This window comes from Lontra canadensis, unplaced genomic scaffold (assembly GCF_010015895.1).
Source record: "Lontra canadensis isolate GAN:19392208 unplaced genomic scaffold, GSC_riverotter_1.0 scaffold27, whole genome shotgun sequence".
NCBI classification, from domain to species: domain Eukaryota; kingdom Metazoa; phylum Chordata; class Mammalia; order Carnivora; family Mustelidae; genus Lontra; species Lontra canadensis.
In genome coordinates this window covers 13234005-13241451 of record NW_022631021.1, presented here as the reverse complement: position 1 = coordinate 13241451, position 7447 = coordinate 13234005, and the positions used below count along the sequence as shown (strand labels likewise).

The 7447-nt window shown below is 36.8% G+C and overlaps 1 pseudogene; it reads left to right on the top strand.

The window, feature by feature from the left end:
• Positions 1-1160: 1160 nt before the first annotated feature.
• LOC116871727 lies at positions 1161-2501 on the top strand (annotated as a pseudogene).
• Positions 2502-7447: the final 4946 nt, after the last annotated feature.

Below are 7447 nucleotides of genomic sequence, written 5' to 3'. Positions count from 1 at the left end.
CAACATCCAAAACCAAATAATCCAGTGAAGAAATGGACAGAAGACATAAATATTTTCCCAAAGAAAACATACAATGGCTAACAAGCGTGAAAAGATGCTCAACATCACTGATCATCAGGGAAATATAAATCAAAACTACAATGAGATATCACTTCACATGTCAGAATGGCTAAAACAACACAGAAAACAACAGGTGTTGGTGAGGATGTTGAGAAAGGGGAACCCTCTTGCACTGTTGGTAGGAATGCAAACTGGCACAGTCATTCTGGAAAACATTATGGATGTTCCTCAGAAAGCTAAAAATAGAACTACCCTATAATCCAGGAGTTGCACTACTAGGTATATACCTAAGGAATACAAAGACTGATTCATTAAGCGATACATGCACCCCAAGGTTTATAGCAGCAGTATCTATAATAGCCAAATTATGGAAACAGCCCAAGTGTCCATCAACTGATGAATGAATACAGAAGTTTCATATATATATATATACATATATATATATGTATATATATATATATACATATATATATATATATACATATATATATGTATATATATATATATATAACTCAGCCATAAGGAGAATGAAATCTAGCCATTTGCAATGTTATGGATGGAGCTACAAGAGTACTGTGCTAAGTGAAATAAGTCAGTCAGAGAAAGAAAATACCGTCTGATTTTATTAATTTTCGGAATTCAAGAAACAAAACAAATGAACATGGGGGAATAAAAAAAGGGAGAAGCAAACCAAGAAACACACTTCACTACAGATAACAAACTGATGGCTACCAGAGAGGAAGTGGGTGGCGAAATGGGTGAAATAGGTGATGAGAATTAAGGAGGGCACTTTTTGCAAAGAGCACTGGGTATTGTGTGGAAGTGCTGAATATTTATATTGTACATCTGAAACTAATATTACACTGTATGTTAGTTAACTGGAATTTAAATAAAAACTAAAAAAAAAAAAAAAGGATTTGAGAGAAGGGCAAGGGAGGTGAGAAGGAGGGAGGAATGGGGGCCCCCACTGTCTGAAGAGGGCCAGGGGTGGACCAACGGCTGGCTTGGCCGGAGAGGAGTTCCCCGAAGAAGGCTGCTGCAGCCTAAGTCCCCATCTGCAGTCTTCCCCAATCTAGCGGATTCAGTGCCCAGAAGTTGTTATGGATGACATTTTCACCCAGTGGTGGGAGGGCAACGTGGTGGCCATTCACCTGTGGCTGGACAACATGGAAAACAGCCTCAACCAGGAGATGATCATGGCTTCTCCCCCTTGCCCTGGGCCTGCCAAGAGGGCTATTGTGCTGTAGTTGAGATGCTGATCATGTGGGGAACACGAATCAATGTGATGAACCGTGGTGATGACACCCCCTAGCACCTGGCAGCCAGTCACAGACACCGTGATATTGTGCAGAAGCTGCAGCAGTGAGAAAGCTGACATCAATGCAGTGAATGAACATGGAAATGTGCCCCTGCATTATGCCTGTTTTTTGGGCCAACATCGGGTTGCAGAGGACCTGGTGGCTAATGGGACCCTTGTCAGCATTTATAACAAGTATGGAGAGATGTCCACGGACAAAGCCAAGGACCTCTGAGGGATCTCCTCTGAGAGCAGGCAGAGAAGATGGGCCACAACTTTAACCATATTCCATACAAGGACACATTTTGGAAGAGAACCACCTGCACTTGGCCCCAAAATGGGACTCTGCACAAACATGCTGGCACTGACTTCAAACAGCTCAACTTTCTGGCAGAATTCAATGACTATCATTCTGGAGAGCTATGCAAGGGCCATTGACAGGTCAATGACATCATCATGAAGATGCTAAAGGTTTGAAACTGGAGTACAAGGAAGATCAGGGACTTCAATGAGGAATGTCCCCATCTCAGGATTTTTTCTCATCCAAATGTTCTCCCTGTGCTAGGTGCCTGTCGGTTTCCACCTTCTCCTCACCACAGCCTCACACACAGGATCCCTGTACAATGTATTACATGAAGGCAGCAAACTCTTGTGGACCAGAGCCAGGCTGTAGAGTTTACATTGGACATGGCAAGGGGCATGGCCTTCCTACACACATTAGAGCCCCTCATCCCACAACATGCACTTAATAGCCATAAGTAATGACTGGTGAGGACATGACTGACCTAATCAACATGGCCAATGTCAAGTTCTCCTTGCAATTTTCTCAGTGCATGTATGCACCTGCCTAGATGGCCCCTGAGCTCTGCAGAATCCTGAAGATACAAACAGATGCTCAGCAGGCATGTGGAGTTTTGCAGTGCTTCTGTGGGAAATGGTGACATGGGAGGTACCCTTGGCTGACCTCTCCAACATGGAGATTCAAATGCAGGTGGCATTGGAGGGCCTTTGGCCTACCATCCCACTAGGCATTCCTCCCATGTATGTAAGCTTGTGAAGATCTGCATAAATGAAGACCCACTAAGTAGTCCAAGTTCGACATGATTGTGCCTATCCTGGAGAAGATGCAGGACAAGTAGAGCTGGAAAGCTCTCGCCTAAAGTCCAGAGGCATAAGGATGCAGTTAGAAGAGTATGTCTCCCCAAAGCAGCAGGCTTCTGTCATGGTACTAGTCCAGCCATGGGGCCCATCTCCTTCCCCCATTGCTACCACTGCAGTCCCCAAAGGGGCTAGGTTCAGATCTTTGTCACTGGCCACACGGTATCTCCCAGCATGGGAGGGACCAGCCTTGCCTGTCACAATAAAGATTATTATGGGAAAAAAAAAAAAAAGGGATTTGAAGTGGTCCTCAGTGAAAGACATCTGTACAGAAAAAAGAAATAAGAATTAAAAGTTTCAAGGCAAATGGGAGACCCAAAAAAGGGTGATTAAATATGATGCAAAAGGAGAATGAAATAATACCATAACATACTAGGTGCTGTTGAAACACAGAACAGGGAACATTTCCTTCAAGATAAGAAAAGATGAGGGAAAATTTCTTAGAATAGGTGGGATTTGAATTTGAATTTGATGGACAAGAAATGAATATAAATTAATAAAGACATATCAGGTCAAGGGAAAAGCTACAAAATCACAAAATTTTTGCAGAATGAGTATTTTTGTGATGTTAGTGTACATGGGAGGGATGTTGGTAAAGACAAAGCTAAGAGAGACAGAATGGAATCACATATTGGAAAATCTTGGGCTACATGTTAAGCAATTTAGGGAAAAGGAGAAATGGGAAAATTTTGAGAAGTGTATGACATGAGAATTTAGGCAGCTTTAAAGCAAAAGGAACAGGATGAGGAAAGAACAATTACATAATTACTGTAACAATACAGGTAAGAAAAGATGGCAATCAGAACTAGGTCAGCAGCGATATTCTTTAAGAATAGGAGCTGCTTTTTTAATATATATATTTCCTAGGCCTAACAAACAGCCTTGCATAAAATTAGTGCTTAAGATGATTTATTGATAGAAAGGATATAATTGTAAGGAATTCCTTCCTATCCCAGTGCATGATAGAACTCACCTCATGATGTTATGAATTAACTTTTAATCTCTTCATATTTTTAGGAATAAGGATTGATTCTTAGAAAATACGAATATGTTAACTTGTATACATTAAAAGAATTGGGTTACCAGTAAGAATTTGAATAAAAAATTTAGATTGTTGGGCGCCTGGGTGGCTCAGTGGGTTAAAGCCTCTGCCTTCGGTTCAGGTCATGATTCCAGGGTCCTGGGATCAAGGCCTGCATTGGGCTCTCTGCTCTGCGGGGAGCCTGCTTCCTCCCCTCTCTCTCTGCCTGACTCTCTGCCTACCTGTGATCTCTGTCTGTTAAATAAATAAATAAAATCTTAAAAAAAATTTAGATTGTTAACTCAAAAAGCTAAAAGTATCATAGAGAAGTAATTTACTCTAGTTACTTGACTTTTAGAAAGACAAATTATCCAAAGGAATAATGTCAATAATAAAAAATATTTCAATAAATGAAGATTATTGGCCTCATTTCTTGCTTAATAAAAGAAATGTAGGAATCACATTATTGAATAATTGATTGTAAAAAATTTTTTCTGAGTAAATCGTATAATCCTATTTCCTTTTCTAGTTTCCTTTTATCAATTTTCCCCTATTCTATATATTATTAAACAAACAAACTTTGTGGTCCAGAGTACCCACGTATTTATTTTGAGCTCCATTCTCAAGGCTGAATTATCTCACTGTTAGATGTTTGAATTGCAAGATTATCCTTTGGAATTCCAAAACCTACCTTGGAGAAGCCATCCAGACCTTACCTCATGGATTGGATGATTTCCTTTATCTGCCTCCTTACAGCCAATATCTCCCATTTGTCCATTGTAGATAACAGCAAGTGGGATTTTAGTTTGGATATTGGTGAATAGGAGCTGTCACAAAGAATTTAAACAGTTCAGCACTCCTGAAATGTAGTATTTCCTCCCTCTTCCTAGTTCTTATTATCTGTACTTCCCACATTCACACACTGGCAAATGGGGCCCAAATGTGAAGTAGGTTGTCTCTTTTTCCTATGAGGCATAGAAACTGCAGGAATATCATGTACAATCCTTCTATCGCTCTCAGCATAATCTCTTCAACAAGAACTCCCAAGAGCTTATTGTTTAAGAAAACTATGTAACTCTATGTTTATTTATTTTCACCTTTTTATTATCTCTTCTAATTTCATTTTTCTTTCTGATTTTTCTCAAGGCTGTGGCTTTAAATTATTAAGCTTCTGCTACAAGAAGCTCTTTAGAATAAAGATCAAAGGCAAATATGAAGAAGCCTAACATTGAATTGTCTCTTCAGTAGGGAACACAATGTGTTTTAACAGTAACATCATATATATGGAAATAATTAATTACATTTAAAATGATAAGTGGGAAATCCCTTGTCTATGAAAAACTGAACTTGCATATTAAGTTCCTAGGAGGCTCATGGAGATTATTAATCAAAGTAATGTGTTTCCATCATTCTTTAAAAAATAAACAGAACTCTTTAGCTGAAGTATTCTTCTAAAAAAATAAGGCTCAATTGCTTTGTCATCATTATCTGAAAGCTACCATTAATATCTAGGTTTGTTTGGAATAAAAGATGAATGTTGCATTTTTTTGAGAAACATAGTTTCTCAATGAAAGGTCCTTTGGAACTCCAGAAGTTAAGGCTGACTCTAGTAGTCCTGCAACAGATCTGTCTGTCCTAAAGAAAGCTGTAGCCACAGAGAGAGGCGGACATCCCTCTCATTTTTAAACTCCAGCACCACTGGGTGCCTGGGTGGCTCAGTGGGTTAAGCCTCTGCCTTCAACTTAGGCCATGATCTTGGGGTCCTGGGATTGAGTTCTACATTGGGCTCTCTGCTCAGGGGGGAGCCTGCTTCCCCCTGTCTTTCTGCCTGCCTCTCTGCCCGCTTGTGACCTGTCAAATATATAAATAAAATCTTAAGAAAAAAATTAAAAAAAATTAACTCCAATATCATGAAATTATAAAAGACCAAAAGTAATTTTACATTCAAGAACTTGATATAAAGACATACTCAAGAATACATGTAGTATATTTTATTTTGAACTATAATTATAAAAGGATAAAGAGTTCATATACTGGGTATGTCAGTGTTACCTATTTTCTCCTAGTTTCTTTCAAGGGATTCATAAACAAGAACAAGACCAAGTGGTCTCTCAAAACGGAGGTTTTATATTCATCTATGGAGAATTGAAAGCAACAGGAATTTTAATCCAGGAAATAGCTTAATGTTATGGCAAGTGTTGCCAAATGCAAGGGATAATGCTACCAAGTTCCTCATTGTCTGGTTTTCTCCTTTATCTAATTAAATACCAGTCAGATTTTGGGAAAAATAATTCTCAAAATACAGTGGCCCTCTATCTTGCTACGTTTCCTTTTTGGATTGAATTTTCCTCTGTATTTAATTACAAATAGGACTGTTTAAATTATTACATTTCAGGGAAAAACTAATAAGATGTGTTTGTTCAATTGGACTGAAAATTACTTTGAAATGTTCAGGAAATAGAGCAATAAAAAATCCGTTTTCAATCTAATCAAAGTAAAATAAACATCACCTAATATAGACTATAGAAAAACTTATTTATTCAAAGATTGCAAAAAAGAAACATTTATTTAAAATTACTTTGCCATGATTATTTGAGAGCCACTATTAATGTTTAAGTTTATTTTGGATAAAAGATAAATGTTATATAATTTCTGGAAAATGCATTTTCCAAAAGACCTTTTTGGGACACTTTCATGATAGATTTTTATTGACTTTATTTTTATTTGCTTATATATGTGTATATATATGTATTTGGAGATTTATATGTATATATGTATATTTGTATACTATATATATACATATATATGTACACATATAGGTATATTTTTTATTTGCTTATATGCATATATGTGTGTATATATGACTCACATATGAAAGAAATAAAGCCCATTTGTGCTCACAAAGATTACAAAAATGTTCTGATAGGTATAGATGAATATATTTACTGATAAAAGGAATTTCATTAAAATCTATGATTTATCTATGATTTATGACAAATGCATAATAGATTAACAGATAACAAACTCAATGCTATTAATATTTATAATTTGGTGTTTTAAAAATTTCACCAGAGGAAGAATTTCATATACATCAGTTTAAGTTAACTGGCATTCTCCTCTGTGTTACTACAGTGTCCTTATGTTCAAATTTTGCTTTTAATTTCGCTTAAGTCCCCATTTGCAATACTTCAAATGTTTTCTCCTAACTTTCTGTTATCTTTTCCATGAAAGCTATGGATATTACTAAGTAATATTGACATTTGTGGACTTCGTTAGAATATTTATTTATATTCATATTTAAATGTTTAGATACCATTCAATTAATTTTCACATTGGTTGTTTTAGAGTTTCCCAAATGCCAAACCTAATCTCGTGGAGTAGAACATATTTTAGTTTGGCCTTCTGTCCTTAGCCCATTTCTATTTTCCTCAAAATTACAGTGATACCAGTATTTTAATCCTTCTTGACTTCTGAAGGATGTTCTAGCTCTCATACTTTCTCATTCACCCACTGCCTCTCTTGGCCTCTCTTCTGCCTTTAAAATTGCACAAATCTCGATTCAGATTAAAAATGCCTTTGATTTAAAGATAGTTTCTGCTGTGTTTTTCTCTTTTCTTAGTAGATCCAACTTCTAGGAAGAATAATCTACAAACTGAGATATCCTTTACTTATACCATTCCCTCTCTGATCCCTAATGTTAATTTTGTGCATATAACTGTGTCCAAATTGCTTTTCTTACCAATTTTAGAGTTTTTGTCTCAATTTTCACTTTTTTAAGTTCTCTGACTTAGGCAACAATATGCTCTCATGGTTCTCTTCCAATTCCTGTGAAGAGAAACTTCTACTTTGTTTTTCTTACTTTCTCCAATATTAAATGTAAACTGATATTTGATACTCTACAAAGGTTAATC